Raw genomic sequence first — 20,616 nt, 5'->3', positions numbered from 1 at the left:
TATCAGCTGGAGATCCCTCCCCTGTCACCATTTTTCTCTTGGTGTCAGGAAGACTTGTCAGAAGTGGCTCATGCAGACTTAATGCACTTAATTAAGACAAGTACACAGTATAGAGGGATATGCTTTGTTCATATTTCATGTCTGAGGTTTACAACCACTTTAACATCTGATCTGTACCCAAACTGAGTAATTGTTTTTTAGTAGGGTTGTACCGGTATTGGTGCTGATACCAAGCATTTGTACAAGTACTTGTACTCGTGCAAATGCCCCTATACTTTAAACCGATACCTGTGCGGTATCGGTACTCGTACGGCAAAACAAAAAACAAAAAAAAAACCGTATCGGTGCAACCGTCCATTTAAGAGAAGCATACAGCTATTACCAATAAACATTATAGGTGAAGCAGGACACATTTGTGTTGCATAGCACTGTAAAAAGTTTGTATTGCAAGAGTAAATGTTAGTGTTTGGTGTAAGTAGTGGTATATAGTGTAAGTGCTAATGGACATGGATATTTGGCTTTTGCTTCTGACATCAGTTCGTGAAATATTTTTGATGTGGAATGTTGTGTTTACTTTATTAATTGGATCTTATGAAGCTATGTAAACTCAAACTGATCTCAACCTGATATCGCCAACGTACACTAGACCTAATAGGGTTTTCACGGCCAGTCCCTTCAATTTAATAACAGTGTGGAAATCCGGAAAATATGACAGAATTGTTCTATAAATATAGAGCAAATGGAAAATGCAGTGTTCTCCACGTATTTGTTTTTTTTTAGGAGCTTGCCTGGTGGTCTTCGATGGCTGCCAAGCAAAAAGCCTTGCAGGTCCACCCCCTACATAGTGCTCTCTGGGCACATTACTACTTTGATCCCAATAACTCTTCAGAGGGATTCAGGATGGGGAGCAGTGGTAGAATGGCGAACTTCTGTTCCCCAATCTCCACTAGGCTGAATGTATCTAGAAGTGCTCAGCTTTGGTTTACTGACCCACAAAGCTGAGCAGTAGTGTTCTTTTCCCAGCATGGTTTGACTGCAGGGATGCAGCCCCCCACAACAGTAAAAATCAGTCTGTATATGCAGTAAAGCATGCTTTTTATACGCCCTGTGGAATCTAAGGGGTAATCCTTTGCATTGTGTAAAAAGGCTGTTTGATCCTGTCTTCTCTGATCCTGTCCCTAATCTATCTCCTGATAAGACAGAGTCTTTATAGTCTTTATAGTCACTCTGCACATGCTCAGTTTGGGGTGTATTGCTAGAGTTTTTTTTTTTTCTTGCAAGGGTGCATGTGATCAGCACAGGGCCAATTAGCACTGTCCAGATAGAGGGTTAGGGGTCCTATAGCCTCATAGGACAGTCAGAGTAGAAAGAAAACTCCTCCTACAAGCTTTACCCAGACACTGATAGAAGTCACAGGACTGCTATACAGGCATACCCCACTTTTAAGTACGCAATGGGGTTTATTTACTAAAGCTGGAAAGTGCAAAATCAGGTTCACTTCTGCATATTAACCAATCAATTTCCAAGTTTTATTACCAAAGCTTATTTGAACAAGCTGAGGTTAGAAGCTCATTGATTTCTATGCAGAAGTGAGCCTGATTTTGCACTTTCCAGCTTTAGTAAATAAACTCCATTGTGTACTTAAAAGTGGGGTATGCCTGTATACTACTGATGAGAAAAGGTATTTAGCAGTTTATATTTACTACAATATTTGCATTTACATGTTCTGTGTACTGTGGGACATCAGATCTGGTGAATACAGGCTCCTGGGTTTACTAACTCTTTAAAGCGGTGTTCCACCCGCCAATTTTTTTTTTTTTAAAGTCAGCACCTACAAACACTGTAGCTGCTGACTTTTAATAAGGACACTAACCTGTCCAGGGAGCCCGCGATGTTGGCCCCCCGAGGCCGAATCGTCAATCGGATCAGGTGCAGGCGCCGCCATTCTAACTAAGGGAAACCGACAGTGCAGCCTTGCGGCTTCACTGCCCAGTTCCTACTGCACATTCGCAAGCCGCGCGGCACTTTGTGAATGTCCAGCTGTCTTCTGGGACACACACAGGTCCCAGAAAACAGCGGGGGGGCTCGCCGCACAAAAAGGATATGACGTCCTGCGCCGCGGACCGGATGGATCGAAGTACACTATGTACTTCATAAAAAAGGTATGTTAGAAGGAAAAAAAATGTTTTTAATATCCAAAAACGAAGGGTAGAGAGGTGGTTTTTTCGTTTCAGACCACCTCTCAAAAGTGGGTGGAACTCCACTTTAAATGTAACCTCATATTGTGTTCACCTTTGGGACCAGATCTCTGATGTCAGTTGTAGGTTGGGGATAGATAGAACACTTTCCTTATCAACATGCGGTTTGGTGGCCGCAAATGTCTAGCAATTGCAGCACATTCTGGTGTGAAGGGGTCTTAAAATCACCAAGAATATACTCTACTTATGGTCTGCTCAGTTGTGAATGCAGGCTTAAAGTGTTACTAAACCCAGGAGCCTGCATTCACTATATCTGGTCCCCCACTGACTGTCCTATGAAGCTGCAGGACCCCTGACCCTCTGTCTGGACTGTGCTGATTGGCCCTGTGCCGATCTCATGCACTCTCCCAAGAAAAGAAAAAAAACTCTAGCAATACACAACAAACTGAGCATGTGCAGAGTGCTTCCAAGGATCTGTATTATCAGCAAATGGTTTAGGGAAAGGGGAGGATCAAAAAAGACAGGATCAAACAGTAATTTATACAATACGGAGGATTAACCCCTTGGGTTCCACAATGAGTATAACAAACATGCTTTACTGCATATACAGACTGATTTTACTGTTGTTGGTTCAGTAACACTTTAACATTATTCCCAAACATTTTGCTTCATTCCCAACTGTCTCTAATTCATGTGCCAGTAAGAAAAAAAAAAAAAATATGTGCGAGGAAAGAACATTAATAACGTTCAGTTGAGATGCTGCTTTTGCTCTCAAATTCTCTGTGATAAATCTCCTTGTGTATGACAAAAAACATTGATGGATAAAGGTCTGAAAATGTTGCAGCAGATAGAGCACTGAAGGCATTCATTACTTTCCCTGCATGTGGAAAATAATTATAGCCGTTTGAGTCAATTTTCAATCATACATCACCTGCTCTAAAGCAAGAACTGTAAAACTTGGGAAAGCAGCCTTTATGTAATACATCATGTAAATGTTATTTTATTATCATCAGCAGTGATCACTGAAGTATTTTATTTTTTAAATAAACATTGCATGCAATACAAATACATAATGCATGAAAGGAACAGATACTATGCTTGAGTAGAACTGAAACAAATTGTTAAAAAGCCTTAAGGTTTGATTTTTTTTTTAATTAAAATAATAGGCATGTTATACTTACCTGCTCTGTGCAGTGGTTTTGCACAGAGCAGCCCTGATTCTCCTCTTCTCGGGCCCTCCACTGGCGTTCCTGGTTCCTTCCGCAGCCAAGTGCCCCCATAGCAAGCCGCTATCACACAGCAAATCGTTCCATCTGTGCGTTTTTTATCCATCCTTTGACGAATGAAAAACGGACAGCAATTCATTTCTATGAACAAAAAGATGTTAACGGATGAGGATTCGTTTACATCCGGGTCCATTCAGTTCCAGTTTTTTTAAACAGAACAGGCAACGTCCAGACCCATTGAAACAGATCGGAACGCATGTAAATGGATGTATGTTTACGTATGTTTACGTCAGTTCTGTTAAGATCTGTATTTAGCAAAAAATATAATTTAATCCAGCTTGAAAAACAGACATAAAAATGGATGTAAACAGATGTAAATGAAGTGGAATTAAAATGGAACTTAAATGCAAATTGAAGTAAACTGAATTGAACTGAAGACGGATGCAAAAATGGATGTTAACTGATGTAATCTGAATCTGTTCTTCTTTTAAAAACATGACTGAATGAATGGCAGCCGTGCGAAATCCTAAACCGCAAAGGACATGTTCAGTTTAACCTCTTGGCGCCGACAGCACGCAAATATGCGGCCTCTCGGCAGGTGGGCTTTGGCTTTCCAATCATGTGACCGCTGTAATAGCCAATCACAGAGGTCACATGATAATATATCCTACCCCATCTCCTTAGGGGGCCCGGGAGGCACTGGCGCCAAAGGGTTAAAAAAACAGACCAGAATGGACACAGATGTAGGTGGATATAAATAAATAATCATGCACATCCAAAAGACCAAAAGTCTGTTTTTCATCCAAAAATGGACAGATGAAAAACGGACGATCCGAACACCCCTGTGAAAGGGCCCTAAGGATGAATGTCTCTCAAGGCTCCAAATCAGTGCTTGAGGCTGCCAATGTCTAAGGTCGGCCATAGACAGGCGTTTCTCTTTCCTGCAACCATGGGGGAAGCCGTCCCCGCTGGGAGAACACAGTGATTATTGCTAGTGGCTGCAACAGCCGCCAGCAATAATCGCATGTAAAATCCGACAGGCTGGTTGTACCCAAGTTGATCGATTCAGCCTGACCATGCATGATTTGAACCGTCTATGGCCAGCTTAACTCCTAGGTATAGCACTAATGTAGGTGCAAGTGCATAACTGTGTATGATGTTGCACATGTCTGCTTTGTCCAGGGACTAGGAATTTTGAGGGGACAGCAAATTTTCACTGTTATACAAGCTGTACACTCACTACTTTACATTGTAGCAAAGTGTCATTTCTTCAGTGTTGTCACATGAAAAGATAGAATAAAATATTTACAAAAATGTGAGGGGTGTACTCACTTTTGTGAGATACTGTATATATTTTATATATAACTGTATTATATTCAACTATTTAATATCGTGAATTTAAATGAATATTAATTTATTTTCGCCCATTATTGGCACCTTTTTTTCTATTTTCGGCCAATAATTTTCAGCGGACATTATTGGCACCTTATTTTCTGTCGGAAAAACTGCGATAATTTTCAGCAGCCGATATATTGGTGCATCTCTACTTTAAACTGGTGGACTGATCTATAATTATCCCCATCTTCATCATGCTAAATGTAGCCCAGCTTGTATCTTAATATTTTAGTTGTATTTATTCATATAATATTTTTATGATCAATAATCAAAATAGTTGATTTGCATTCCCAAGTATGAGTTAATTCTTTGTTCACTGTTCAGGTCACCCATTCTGCACACTAATAACAATACTAACGCTACATCATTTGCACATGTTGCACCCTGGAGTCTTGAAAACATACAGCTTGTTTGCTGAACAGTGCCGTTTGCTCCTCGTCTTCACTGCTGTGCAATACAATGCAATGCTGCTTCAATTGTGTCTCACACAATTACACCGCCCACCGCTTGACATAGTCACAGTTCTGTTACCGTCTGTTCGTAGGTCATGCTTAAGGTTGAATCAAAAATGAAGATTTTCCTATACAAGGTAATAGGCTAAAACGAGATTTAGACAGTGCCTAATATGAGTAATGCATATCTGAATGTGTAAAAACGATCGAAACCAAAAACTTTCCTGTAGACTTTAGATGTTTAATGTAAAGCTGCTTACATCACTAAAAATCTATTAATAATTTTGTTTCATCTTCTACACTTGGAAGGTCTGCTTATGTCTAAGCTAGTGCATCTTTTTATTCAGACACCCAGGAATATTTTGTGGCCATGCTCTTTTTACTTTAGCGCCGATTCACATTAGAAGCGGCACGACTTGTAGGTCGCCTCACCGAGGCGACCTGCACACGACTGCCGCGGCGACTTGCAAGACGACTTCTGTATAGAAGTCTATGCAAGTCGCCCCCAAAGTAGTACAGGAACCTTTCTTCTAAGTCTGAGCGACTTGCGTCGCTCCGATTAGAACGGTTCCATTGTACAGAACGGGAGGCGACTTGTCAGGCGGCTAGGTCGCCTGACAAGTCGCCCCCGTGTGAACCGGCTCTTAAGGCTAACTCCATGTTTTGTGCCATATTACATGTTACACCTGTATTTAGAGAGCTGAAGAAAGAGTCTGTAGGAGCCTGGCATTGTATTCACGACCCACTGATCTCAGGTGCAATTCTGTGAAAAAAAAATGATAAATGCACAAAAAGTTGCAATTTTTTTTTTTAAAGGAGATCTTAGTCTTTAAACTGGAATTTCACCCAAAGGGGGCAGAATTCCTTCCCACCCCCGTATTTGGAATGTTTTTTTTGAGGAGTGAGGGAGAGCGGGTACCTAATTTTGACAAGCCGGAAGGAGTCAGTTGGCTGCCCAAAGTTAAGATGCCGGCACCGGGGACATGAAGACCGGCAAAGAGCAGGGTTGGGTGCAGACATGGCTGGATCCAGGGACAGGTAAGCATGCGTTTTTTAAAAGTCAGCAGCTACAGTATTTTTAGCTGCTGACTTTAAAATTTTTGTTTACAGGGTGAACATCCTGTACATTTTGTAGACAGAGGGAGTCCTGCTGTATCTGTGCACAATACAACTGATTAGATGCTGATCAGATGCTGGTTTTCCAGCATGCCCGTTCAACAGAAGGTGGTCATGAGACCAGCTTCTATTAGACAGAGAGCTGTACACAGGGGCCAAAAGTCATCCGGTTCCTGCCATACCGACTGTTTTTGGCTGATTTTCGGCCCGTTTGTACCCGGTTTTAGTGGATGAGATGAAGCTCTGCTGATTTCCATCATCCAATCATGAGCAAGCACAAAAATCATTTTTTTTATTCCATTTGCACCTGATTGAGTGTTCTTTACAAAGTGAAACTTCAACACATTCACTAAGCTGTAAGCCATGTAAATCATGGGGGATGATGAGGCCAAGGCTAGCTGCACAGGGAAAGGAAACATTTAGTAGATTTGTAATTTACCTATACCTACTTCTGCTTGAAAAAAAGCCCCATTGATTATTGCTTGCAATGCTGAGATGCTGGTTGAATTGGTGGATAAAAGTGTTTAGTGGTCTGAAGCTACTTACAGGCATTAGCTGTGACTTCTTCATACCAGAATTATTAGCTAATGGACACTGCTCGGACGTTTAGTTGGGCATTTTTTTCAACTGCTCCTTAACTCTCCTCTAGGTTATCTTATCAGTACTTTAACACAGGGTCGTTTATAGTCGTTTCTAGGCAGTTGTGTTTAGAGGCTTTTTTTGGAACCCAAAAAAATGCATTCAGAAGCTGTGTTTGGAGGCATTTCAAGCACCAAACGCGGCTAAACACGGTAACTTGCGTTTAGCAGCGTTTCATTTACAGAGGTTTTTCATTTTAACCAAAAAAAAACAAAACTTGCATTTTGCCTGCTTTTAGACGCAAATGCGGCTAAATGCAGCATGTAAACACGTCTAAGGCCTCATGCACACGAGACGCCGATGCAAACTCCGCTGAACACATGTTTTTAAAAGCTGAAATCAGCGTTTAGAAACGCCCGTTTTGCTGTGTTTGCATGCCGCGTTTAGCCGCGTTTAGCTGCATTTGCGTCTAGAAGTGTCTGCAGAGCATGACATTTTGCGATCCAAATTTTAGGCCATGTATCTCGGGGCCACTTGGTGCTAGGAACCCCAAATTTGGTGTGCTAACACAGTGAGACTAACACTACAACATATCTAAATTTGGGGTTCCTAGCACTAAGTAGCCCCAAGATATGGGGCCCCAAAATCAGGTCGCAAAATGTCAAGCACTTTTCTGCAGCAGAGAATGACATTTTATGACCCGACTTTGGGGCCCCATATCTTGGGGCCACTTGGTGCTAGGAACCCCAAATTTGGATATGTTGTAGTGCTAGTTCCACTGTGTTTGCATACCAAGTGGCCCCGAGATATGGGGCCCCAAAGTCGGGTTGTAAAAAACACTTGTAAACGCAAACGCGGGTACCGGCGTTTAGCCTCGTTTAGCCGCGTTTAGCCGCGTTTGGCGTCTGAAACGTGGAAAACTTTTGAACCCATTTTTTTGCTTCTGGAAAAACGAGGTTAAACGCAACTGCCTAAAAACGCCAAAAAACGAGACTGTGTACATGGACACATAGGATAACATTGAATGGGTTCAGGGACAGTTGAAAAAAGTGTCCAACTGCCTCTGAACACGAGTTTAACAGCGTCTCGTGTGCATGAGGCCTTAACGGCTGCTTTTAGATGCTGGTTTCTAGCTATCAAGTTAAATCATTCAGGAGAGGTTGAACAACGTCCCGTGTACATGAAGCCTTAGAGGTCATTAAAACCTTGGGTGTATCCACCCAGCACTAAAAACTAACCACAAAGGATCTATAATAAGGGGATGGTCTAGAGATAATCATAGGTTGGGGCGTTAAGGGAGAATGTTTACCTATGGATCACAGTTTTCAAAATATAATTTAAAAGTGTGTTCCCTACCACTTTATATAAGGTAGGTGATAGAGTCACAGTTTCCTGGTCTTCTTTTGAAATTATAATTGCCTGGTTGTGTTTGGCTTTAATACTTTTGAGTCATAGACCTGCAACAAGCATGCTTTTCCTAGGTCTTGAAGAAAGCATTGAAGCCAAAGCATCAGTATAGCAGCCAGGTAACTAGCGTTCTCAAAGAAGAGGTCAACAATGGCAGCCACCATATGTTTTCTTGTAATCTCATGATTTTCTTGTAATTTGACCCTACCAATGATTTTTAAACTGGAATGAATGTTTTAAAAATGAAAACTTTCTAACTAAATTCTACCGATGCTTTTCTCATGCAGGGTTAAAGCAATATGGTCACTTAACTTCCCAGGTCCCCAGCATCATATACTCACCCTTCTGTTAGTCCCCCACCGCTCATGGGGCCCATAACAATTTTGGGGGAGAAAGCCCCATGTAAGTTTTTCACCTTAATGTATAGAATGCATTGAGGTACCTTGAGGCTTTAAAACCACTTTAAACTCATGATTGCCGTGCAATGTACACGATTGTGACATGGTAATACGCAATTAGAGGTTTAAATCAGGTGTGAGGAGGTGACACTGTGCCCGGTGATCTTTGACTTCTCCCATGTTGTTCAGGTAGATCTACACCTCTTAAAGTTTGCCTACCCCTGGTCTACTTCTACTATAAGTCCAACACTGAATGTACAAAGCACAGGGTCACGTTTCCTACTTTTTTCCAGCTACATTAAAGCCATCACTTGTCCTGTCAAGTAAGTTCTGATTTTTTCTATTCCTCCCATGATACGTTATGCAACACGTGGTCTGTTTCTGTAGAAAACATTTAGTAATTTTCTGCTTTATATAGCTTGCTTCTCATTTCATCATACTAAGCAGAGTTCCCCATAACTAAATCGTGTCTGTGAAAAGGAACTCCGAAACCCTTTTAGAGCCTGGTAAAATGTATTTTTGTAGTTTGAGTGGAACGGGAAAAGTTAGAACCTCTGTTAGGTTTATATTTCTGTCTGAGACCTCATTGGGGAGATTGCCTGTCCTGGAAATACCCATCAGCAGGACTTTAGGCTCGTGTTTTTAATACATAGACAAATACAAAGTAAAATGAACATGACCTGAATAGGAGAAGCTTCCTTCCAGCTTTTGAAGCAGTAACATGTATCATGAAAGCAGTCTCTTTGGTGTTTGCTTTAGAATATTAATTGTTTCTACATGAAGTAAAACAGCAGTAAATTGGGCTTGATATCTCATTTGTAACACATCACATCCACTTTGTTATGATTCATCAGAGGATTGATTCAGAACATTTTGCATAGCAAGTGATAGCTGCAATAATTAGGTTAGATTACTGTGTTAGTAAGTGGCTTGAAATGAACCTTCAGGATACATAAATGTGACCTGCTAATTAAATAATAGAAAAGTCAGTTATAGTCCCATAGTGCCATACTAGCAGGAATAGACTAGAATGAGCACAGCTGATGCATTATCGGTATATTAGGGTAGGGAGGAGTCTGCATACTGCTCCTTAAAGTAATCCCCATCACTAAAGGGTCAGTACAGCAGTGGCTTGAAACACAACCATGGTTCTGCTCCCCGCCTGCTGCAAATATTTAACTAACTGAATGATTAGAATACCTGCTTCCCCCACTGCACATGGTGGTTCAGGCCCACCCATTCTTTCATCCTGTACTGATGTATGAGCCAGCAGGATAAGCCACTGGGTGCATCGGGGGTGGCAGGTACTCACAGACGTAGAAGTGCTGAACACCTGCAATGGCCTGAGAGTAGTATCACTGTGGCATTTATAGACATGGGCTGCTGGAAAGGTAAGTTTATCTAATTTACTACTTTTTTGGTCTATTAAATATACGATTGAGCCCCCATTCACATCGGCACGATTTAAAATGTGATTTGACAGGTCAAATCGCATTTCAAATCGGAGCCTATCGCCAGCAATAGGAGCGTTCCAATCAGTGTGATGACAACTTTGCGGCGCCACTCTGATTTCCAAAAGTAGTTCCTTTACTACTTTTATTGACTTCGGGGGCGATTTCAATAGACATCTGTGCATGAACTCGCACAGATGTCTTTCAAGTCGCCCCCGAAGTCAGACTGAAATGTGGCTTTGAAATCTAAACTCGCACAATTTCAAAGCCACGTTCAGTGTGAACGAGGGCTGAAAGCATTTTGTTATATCCCTTTAGTGGAAAAAAATACCTGTGGATCCTTTTAGAAATTCAGGACTGTCCTGTGTGCTGTCTATACTTCCTTTGTGGTCTTACCACTCACTTATCTTGGACCACAAAACAATTCCCTTTTATGTTGTGGACACTAGATGGAGGGATGCGTGTTTTTTTTTTTTACAAATTACATCATGCAGCTGACAATATTTATTGCGATTTTAAATCCAAAAACTACAGTCCGCAACAGCAGCAAGAAAACAGCAGCTTATTTCCAGAGACGACCATCTGTCCCCAACCATAGGTAATCACTCCCTGTGTGATTCCTTCTGAACATTAGCAGAGAGCTGCCGCTGCTGTCAGTCTGTCATTGCTTTGTACAGGCTTCCTGGATACAGCTGTCAGCACACACCTGGGCTCTTTGTAGGGGGTTTTCCCCCCTACATGACAAGGGCATTTTTTGCTATTCTGCACTGTGCTACTTTAACTGGCAATTGAGCAGTCATGCAACGCTGTACCCAAATAAAATTGATATAATTTTTTTTGCACAAATAGAGCTTTCTTTTGGTGGTATTTGATCACCACTGGGCTTTTTATTGTTTTGTTATATAAACTAAAAAAGGTAAAAAATGTTGAAAAAAAAGAAACAAAAAATATTTTTTGCTTTCTGCTAACCGACTTGTGCTGTTGCGAATGATAGCACAGATAGAGCTGCGGGCACGCACACGTACCCTACCCAGAAATGCTGGTGATCCAGCACAGTGGGGCCGCCCTGCCGCAGTAACAAGGCGGCGGGTGGTCCGCAAGTGGATTTATACAAGATACTTGCTGCACTACAGCTGATTTGGCCATGTGAAAAATAGACCTAAGTCTGTGGTTAGAAAAGGATTAATTCTCCTTGTTATAAAACCACAACCAGATGTATCTGGCTGGTATATATAAAACAGTTTAAAATTGTCCAAAAGAAACAGGACAGCTAATATTGCTTTGGAATAATTATAGTTAGGCTCCATTCACACCTAAGCGTAGTACCTTAGCTTTTTAAAAAAATGCTGTGGCGTGTTTTTGGAGCAGCACCATTCATTTGAATGGGCATCCCTCCACTACAAAAACGCTCCAAAAAGCTCAGGTACCAAATCTTGGCACAGAGCCAGGAGCATTTGGCGTTGCAATTTTACCACGTCGCTTGGCAATCGCGGCAAAATCGCACTGTCTTTGGGGTGCCATTAAGAAATAATGGCATTGCAAACGCGTCCTGTGTTTTGCTGGGATTCTGGAATTGCGGGCAGAATCGCGCAATTCCAATACGCTCAGGTGTGAGTGGAGCATAATAGCATGTTTCTGTTTTGTTTATAACTATCACAACCTGTAAAGAGCAGAATATTACAAATTGTTGGCAGATTTATTTTAGTCTAGCACAGCAATTGCATATCTGAAATTATCATCACTTGACAAGCTGCCTGTATAAATTGTATTTTAATGAAAAAATGAATAGGTCTAAACTGTTCATTAGTAAGGATGGCCAAACACAGATTAGCCCGCCAGACTATAGCTGGCCATACACATATGCAGGCATATACATAAAGATTTCTTCTGTTCAGCCTGCAGGTCGAAAGGAAAAAATCTAACCGATCCCTCTGTTCATGCTACACAGCATGGATGCATGACTCTCCCACTGCGCCTATTGTATTTTGGCAGCTGGCCTGCTAGTTGTCAAAGTACTGGAACAACAGCTGTATCTGTTTGGACGTAGCCACTGTATGGCTTACAATTCTCCACCCGGGTCCCTTGATTTTTCTTTCGAGGGATGTTGGCTGTGAGATGGCCACTAGGGTTACCTACTACCACTACATTCGGCCATTTCATCAGGAACCAGCCAAAGTTCCTTCCACATATGGCCAGCATAAGCTAGATTGGGCAACCCAATTTCTATACCTTTCTACACCTAACATGTTTAAAGGCTGTATGCAATATATTTTACCATACATGAATAAATCGTGGTGCTCTCATCCTGTCAGGATTTAGACTTTGTACTTGAGCAGTGTCTTAGTGTTACAAGTGACACAGTTGACTGGAGACAGCTGCTTCATGTCCTCACTGGTTACTCCAGCATCTCAACTCCGTATGATCAAAGTTTGCAATTACTAAGCTTGAGCTGCTTTATATATGACTGAAAACTGTGTGACAACAGTGTCAATGGTGAGTCTTTTGGGGGGCGTTAGGGTGCTTGGTGGACCATGCTCTTCTGAAATTCTGGGTATACCAGGCCTTACTAAATAAACGCCATCACATGAATTGCGCCTATTTGTGTAGAGATGTCCTATTCTCTGCACAGACCTAATGCTTCCTTCAGTTTGCACAACAGAGATCAGCCAAGAACATAGTGAAGCGGGAGAGTGCGGGAAAAATGATTTGACTGTACAGTGAAAATGAAAACAGATGCTTCTGCGGTTCACACAGGAAGTCTGAGTGAACTTTTGACACAGGCTGCCCTGCTGACTGAACATTATTAGCAAACTGGAAATATTGTCCCACTGTGCTAGTGAAAGAAGTGTGGAAATACGGTTTGTGCTTATCTACGCTGACAGCTGCCTATTCTATGGAACTCTTTTTCAGTGAACCATGTGACATTAATTATATCACTTTACCCATGTATAGGCAGTTAAACTCCACCTTTCTAGGAAACCGATTGTGAGGCGCGGCAGCAAATAGCAATTTTACTACTATAGTACCTACATGTAAAGAAATGAACGCTTTCTATGGGATATGATGCATCGCTTCAAGAGATTGTACCGGTAAAATTAAACAACATTTAAAAGCTGACCCAGGTCACAGGTCAGGTTGGTCCTGGTGGCTTTGGGCATTAGTCATAAATAGAAAGGGGACATATGTTCACAATATGGTGATACAAGCAAAATTCGAAGAAGAGTAATGAGATTTATTTTCATTTTTCTTCTGTTTGTCATCTGTATTATGTTGTATGTATTATGTATGCTATCGTGCGTAATCTGCAGAATGTCAGCCAACCCTGTTTCTGGGGGTACCACAATGCTTCCAGGGGGTGCTACACTTTAATTCCAAAGGAAATTCATTTTAAACAGTCCATCCACTGTAATATTAGTAAGACAGGTCTATGAAAGGGCAATTTGGCAACAAAAAGAACAACAAAAAAGTGACCTGCTGAGGCTATGCAGTAAAAACAATTATGCAAAAAATCTGAAAGTCCATTTGGTTAGACATTAATCTAATTTCATGTTATGTATTAAAACCAGATCCTAGATACCTCCTCAGTTGAGCTGTTGGAGGTTCTCCTTTAATGAGTACAATTTAACCTCCCATGTTTCTGCTTGATTAGAATTTACCATCCAAGACAGCTGTGAGTAATTTACTACAACTGCCATTTTGATACATTAAGAGCCGGTTCACACTGAGGCAGCACGACTTGGAGCGCGACTGCCTCAGGCGACCTGCACACGACAGCAGCGACGACTTGCAAAACAACTTCTACATAGAAGTCAATGCAAGTCGCCTCATGTCGCCCCCAAAGTAGTACAGGAACCTTTTTCTAAGTCGGAGCGAGATGAGTCGTTCCTATTAAAACGGTTCCATTGTACAGAATGGAACGCGACTTGTCAGGCGGCTGGCTGAAGACAATATCTGAATCGGCCAAAATTCTAACTGTGGGTAGCCCTGCAAGTACCACCACCATAATTTTCCACCTATGTCAGTGATTTGTAAATCAATTTGAATCAAATCTTTTGTTGAACCGGGAAGAAAATGATCCGCTAAACAGTGACTGCATCCTATCACTATTCAGAATACGATAGTTTGCAGTGAGGATTCCTCCATGCCAGGAGTGTCAAACTCAATTTCATTGCAGGCTGTATCAGTAGCATGGTTGGCCTCAAAGGGGCTTTTGTATCTGGGGTGCTCTATATACAAAGTGCAGGGTTCAGAAGTGTGTTACATGTGCAGAGTTCAGGATTAGGCTACAAACAAGAGTGCAGAATTCAGGAGTGCGTTATGTACAGAGTGCAGGGTTCAGGGGTATACTATGAACAGAGTGCAGGATTCAGGAATGCGTTACCTACAGAGTTCAGGGTTTCGAAATGCAATACCTACAGAGTTCGGGGGTTCCCCTGTGTACAGAATGCAGAGTTCATGGGTGCGCTAAGAAGAGAATGAAAGGTTTAGGGGTGTGCTATATACAGAGCAAAGGTTGTGCACCCCCCCTCCCCAAAGCTTCCTCACATCTCTCTCTCCTATCTGGCTCACCTCAAGCCCCTGGTGTAGTTGGATCTGCCTCACCTTGCATGAAAATTGTAATCTCTCTGGAGGTCTATCCCCTTTGCGAGTGCATGCAGGGATCTGTTTGATCTGGGAGCCGTTGAGCAAAGCTGTCCCTTGTAAACACAGAATCCGGGACCGTAGGGAGCAGGAGTGGAGGGTAAGAGCCAGAGGTGGTGGAAAGGCTTCTGCCATGTTCCAGATTGAGCTGCACGATTAATCGTTAAAGAATCGAGATCGCGATTCAACTCTCCTCATGATCTTAAAACAGCATTTCCCTAATTTTGTGTAACAAGTGCAGAGAGTTCTCTGCTCACTGCTAACAGCTGACAAAAAAAATAAAAAATCCAGGCAGCCTGCCAAGTCTATAACAACATTGGAGATAAAGAGAAACATTGTATCATGTAGTTCTTTAGATCAAAGGAATGAACTTCGATCTGTAAATTAGGTCAGTTTTACCACTTAAAGCGGAGTTCCACACAAAAATGGAACTTCCGCTTTTCGGAACCCTCCCCCCCTCCGGTGTCACATTTGGCACCTTTCAGGGGGGAGGGGGGTGCAGATACCTGTCTAAGACAGGTATTTGCACCCACTTCCGGCATAGACTCCCATGGGAGTCTACGCCTCTTCCCGTCCCCACCGTGCTGTCTCCTGGGAAACACACAGCTCCCAGGAGAGAGCGGGGACCACTTGGGACGCGCAGCGCGACTCGCGCATGCGCAGTAGGGAACTGGGAAGTGAAGCCGCAACGCTTCACTTCCTAAATCCCTCACTTAGGATGGCGGCGGCAGCTGCCGAGAACCGAGCGGGTTCTCGGCGTCGCCTGCCGACATCGCTGGACCCTGGGACAGGTAAGTGGCCATGTATTAAAAGTCAGCAGCTGCAGTATTTGTAGCTGCTGGCTTTTAATATTTTTTTTTTTTGGCGGTGTGGGTGGACCCCCGCTTTAAAGAGGAACTGCAGTCTGCTCACATAATTTGTAATAAAAACATCTTTGCCATTCTGAAACTTCCCTCCAACCACTTTGCATATTAGTTTATATATACCGTACTTGCCAAATATGCTGCAGAAATCTCCCTCCACTTAAGGCCCATACACACAATCCGAATATCGTACGACAGATCGTACAACCTTTTTCGCTTAATAGTTGCAAGTAGAAATTGAATAGGTAAATAAAGTCACGAAAAATATCGTACGACAGAAAAAAAAAATCAGAAGTAATGTCATGTGTTGTAATATATTTGTATTGTATTTTCGGACGAAAACTATACTGACTAAACGAAAATTGTAGGAGGAAAATTTTTAGTGATTATCCGATCAAATAATATCGGATGAACTGTCGTGATCGGCTCTCGAAAGTAGTGTACAAACGATCCGAAAATCGCACGATTCTTCCTCGGACGACAGTTTTCGTACGATATTCGGATCCTGTGTATGGGCCATAAGTCTGACTGCAACTATTTTAACTGTGGGCAGCTGAAGCTGCTGCCTGTTCACTTCCTGGATTTACACAGAGGCACACCTCCCAGCTCTGCAGCTTTCATTGGCCCTCTTATGACTCATCCCCCCTTCCTTTCTGGCAAACTCTTAGGAGAGTGAGAGAGAGAGAGCTGTGCATGATGTCATAAGCCTAGGTATTCACTGGCAGAAAAAAAATGTTTTACTATCCAAAGTTGAAACTACAAGGGCAGAAGATTTAATAGATGGAAAGCTGAAAAAATGACTGAAGTTCCGCTTTAAAGACTAAACCTTTTTCTGACACTTGTTGCTTACAAGTTAAAATCAATATTTTTTTGCTAGAAAATTACTCAGAACTCCCAAACATTATATATAGTTTTTTTAGCAGAGACCCTAGAGAATAAAATGGCGGTTTTTGCAATATTTTATATTTTGGAAAAAATACACTTAAATGAATTTAAAAAAAAAAAAAACAGTAAAGATAGCCCAATTTTTTTAGAATGTGAAAGATGATGTTACGCTGTGAGAATCGTGAGAGAGTCGTGATTTTTATTCAAAGCAAAAAAGCTCTAGTTCCAGCTGCAAAAATGGGTGGGAGGGCCACATGACAAGGCCTGGCGGGCTGGATTCAGCCTTGTGTTTGACATATGTGATCTACGCTGTTTAGCATGGATCAGCGAATCAAAGAGAGAAAATTAAAGGGATTCTAAAGGCTCCTTTTTTACCTAAAATAAGAAAAGGTGTTATACTTACCTGCACTGTGCATTGGTATTGCCCCGAACCTTCTCTTCTGTGGTCCCCCACTGGTGATCTTGACTCCTCCCTTTCTGTATTTGGCACCATAGCAAGCTGCTTGTTATGGGGCAGATGTGCGGGCTCACTCCTGAGCCAGGCTGTGTGCTTCCATAGACACACACCCCATTTCCCGCTCCCCCCTCACAAGTATCAATTGACAGCAGCAGGAGCCAATGGCTCCCACTGCTATCAATCTACTCTGTGAGAGCAGAGAGAAAGAGTAGCACTGCTGCAAACGGGCATAGTGCTGGATCGATATTGGGGAAAGAAAACATTTAGTAAATGTTTTTTTACCTTAACGCAGCTAATGAAATTGTGTGCTAGTTAAAAAAGCTCACTTTTCATGACATACAGAAGATGCTTGTAGTGGAAATAGTGACAACGCTAAGTAAAATCGATTTGCCTAGCTGGACTGCTGCCTCTGAAAGCTTAGTCTAGCACCTGAAAGAGCTAACGCCCTTTACATTTCCATGCAGGTGTGGTGTCTATATGGTCACCATGCTTTTCATAACCTTTTCCCCAGGATACATCTTATCTGTTCATGAAAAGCATTTGTGGAACTGCTGCATAATTTAATATCGGGTTACAGGAAAGAAATTTGCTTTTTACTTAGGAAAAGATAGTGATTTTTTTGCCACTAGCGATAATTGCAGGTAAAACCTGTCATGCTGGTTGTACCCAAGTTGACGATCAATCAACTTAGTACATTCAGCCTGCCCATGCAGTTGGAATCTCTGCCGGTTCCTGCTGAACTGGCTGAGATTCGAACCATGTATGGTGCCTTAGAAGAAGAAATGTGCTTTGCAACCAATTATTGCTTAGTGTCATTTCCTTGCATTATTTTTTAGTAGCTGTTTAATTCACCAAAGGTTTTACAGTTGTTATAAGCAGGTAAAGAAAAAAAAACAGTTGTTCTGACCCTTGGTTATGGGCAGCTACATAGATTAGACCTCCATAATGTCCTGTTTGTATGAGAGATATAATCTGATTGGTTCCTGTGAGTATATGTGCATCATTGATGTTAGCAATGCTTTGTCAGTGAATTCAGAAATCTGGCTCTGTGTAATATTCCTTTGGGATGAATGATTGTATTTGCAGAAGCCCCTGTAAATAGTCTATGTGAACAGAGCCTGGAACTTGGCTCTCCCATTGTGTTTATTCTAAAGCTTTTGGTATTGAATTATGAATTTATTTTCAGTCGTCCTAACACTTGATTCAATTGACTGTTCTAGAAGCAGAATTCATTATTTGTTGATCGCAAATCAGATTACCGGGTTGTATTTCAGCAACGGTTCCGCATTACACAATTCCGAGTGGAGCAACTACCCTACTGCTTTTCTTTTTACCTTCTTCTGTCTGTAGTACATCGTTAATGTGTCCACATATTTTTACTATTTACATTTTATGGTGTTGTTCTTCACTCTTGCAGAAACTGTCATATTACATAGATCTTCTATCGGTGTTTATGTAATATTCCATGGGCTCACAATCCAGCGTCTACCAGGACTCTGACTGCCTTTATTAACAATATTGGTATGTCACGCAGAGTATACAGAGATTGTGGCTGTCAGCAAGAAGTAACATGCATTTATCAATTAAAGTTGAAGTTTAGTCAAAAATATATTTTTTCCTCTTATAACTGCAGGCACATAACTTACCTATAATGAAGTATGTCCTACATCATGCAGGCTGCTGCTTCGAGTAGACATCTTCTCCACAGGATGCCCAGTCCTCTTCATGGTGCTGAACTTGTGACACGACAGGCGTTAATAGCTTTGGGTCTTTAGGATGAGCTGCATTTAGGATGATCTGATGCAGACTACACCCCTTAACCATTGAGAAAAGACCCTGTGTTGTTTTTTTACATTGAATGTAACGCAATGGAGGTTATTTACTAAAGGCAAATCCACTTTGTACTACAAGTGCAAACTACAAGTGCAAAGTGCACTTGAAATTGCACTGAAAGTGCACTTGGAAGTGTAGTCGCTGTAGATCCGACAGGGACATGCAAGGAAAATAAAAAAACAGCATTTTAGCTTGCACATGATTGGATAATAAAATCAGCAGAGCTTCCCCTCATTTCAGATCTACCCCTCAGATTTACAGCGACTGCACTTCCAAGTGCAATTTCAGTGCAATTTCAAGTGCACTTTGCACTTGTAGTTTGCACTTGTAGTGCAAAGTGGATTTGCCTTTCGTAAATAATCCCCTTTGCTTAAATGGAGGCAGCCAGATAAATAACAAGATTCTCTCCCTCATTCAGAGATTGTGTTGCATTCAGTGTAAACAATGAACAGGCATTTCTCAATGGATCAGAGGGGAGGAGAGGGCAGGTCTGAATCTTACTCTCTTGAATGTTGTGGTGGAAATTCAGCACCAGGAGGAGGACAGGCATCCTTGTAGAGAAGATTTCAACACAACCCAGCAGCTGCATGATGTGGGTCATACTTCATTACAGGAAAGTGATGTAAAAATCATTTTGGCTAAACTTCAACTTTAAATATGAAATTATTTGGTCAGGCTGCCTGCTGCTTTCCATCTTGGAAGACAGCTCATATATTTGTAGTGAACAAAGTATTTCCGGCTGAATTTGGAAACAATATGATGTGAAACCCCCGACTTATGTATTTAACAAATAGCTTAGCAGAGCATCCCTGCCAGTGGAAAACAGCAGAGTTAGGGCCCTTTCACAAATACAGACCGTTTGTCTGTTTTTTATCCATCTGTTGACGGATAAATAAACGGACATCAGTGCATTCCTATGGAAGAACGGTTAGAAATGAATGATCATCCATTTACATCCATTTTCACCCGCTTCCGTGAACATCAGTTTTTTTGAACAGATGAAAGACATATTTTTCATCTGTTAAAAAACGGATCGGATGAAAAACGGATGTAAAGGACATTTTTGCATAAAAAAATGGCTCCAGGACTCAACTGGTTAAAGCGGAGCTCCAGCCCTCCTCCAAAAATTAAAAATCAGCAGCTACAAATACTGTAGCCGCTGACTTTTATTATTAGGACACTTACTTGTCCAACGACCCCCAGCGATGTCAGCACCCTAGCTGATTTTTTAATCGGCTCTCGGGTGCTGCCGCCGCCATTCCTCGTAAGGGAAACTGGCAGTGAAGCCTTGTGGCTTCACAGCCGGACCCCTACTGTGCATGCGCGAAACGGGTGCATCAATGGCCCGGTGACAGTGGAAAGAGGAGGGGGGCCGAACTTCCGGCGAGGTCTCCCAGAAGCGGGGTCAGTACCTGTCAAAAACAGGTACCGCCTCGCCCCGAAAGGTGCCAAATGTGGCAGCGGAGGGGGGAGGAAGCAGAGTTTTCCCTTTTGGATGGAGCTCCGCTTTAAGGACTCTAGCTTGCAGATGTAAAAAAACGTATGTAAACTTCATCCGTTTTTTTTTTTTAAAAAGTGACTGCACTGATCAAACAAACGGTCCGCATGTGTGAAAGGGGCCATAGACTTGAAATTTTCCAACTGTAAGTGATTGTAAAGATTATTTTTTAAATTAAAGTAACAAACATGTTATACTTACCTTCTGTGCGTAATGG

At 41.9% G+C, this 20,616-nt stretch overlaps 1 protein-coding gene across 7 annotated transcripts in view; it reads left to right on the top strand.

Moving 5' to 3' along the window:
• PIP5K1B (phosphatidylinositol-4-phosphate 5-kinase type 1 beta) overlaps window positions 1-20,616 on the top strand; it is a 215,671-nt gene that overhangs the window by 51,290 nt on the left and 143,765 nt on the right. The gene's annotated exons all lie outside the window — the stretch shown is intronic.

The sequence above is a fragment of the Aquarana catesbeiana genome, linkage group LG01 (genome assembly GCF_042186555.1).
Source record: "Aquarana catesbeiana isolate 2022-GZ linkage group LG01, ASM4218655v1, whole genome shotgun sequence".
In the NCBI taxonomy this organism is placed as follows: Eukaryota; Metazoa; Chordata; class Amphibia; order Anura; family Ranidae; genus Aquarana; species Aquarana catesbeiana.
This window is presented reverse-complemented; position numbering and strand designations above follow the sequence as displayed.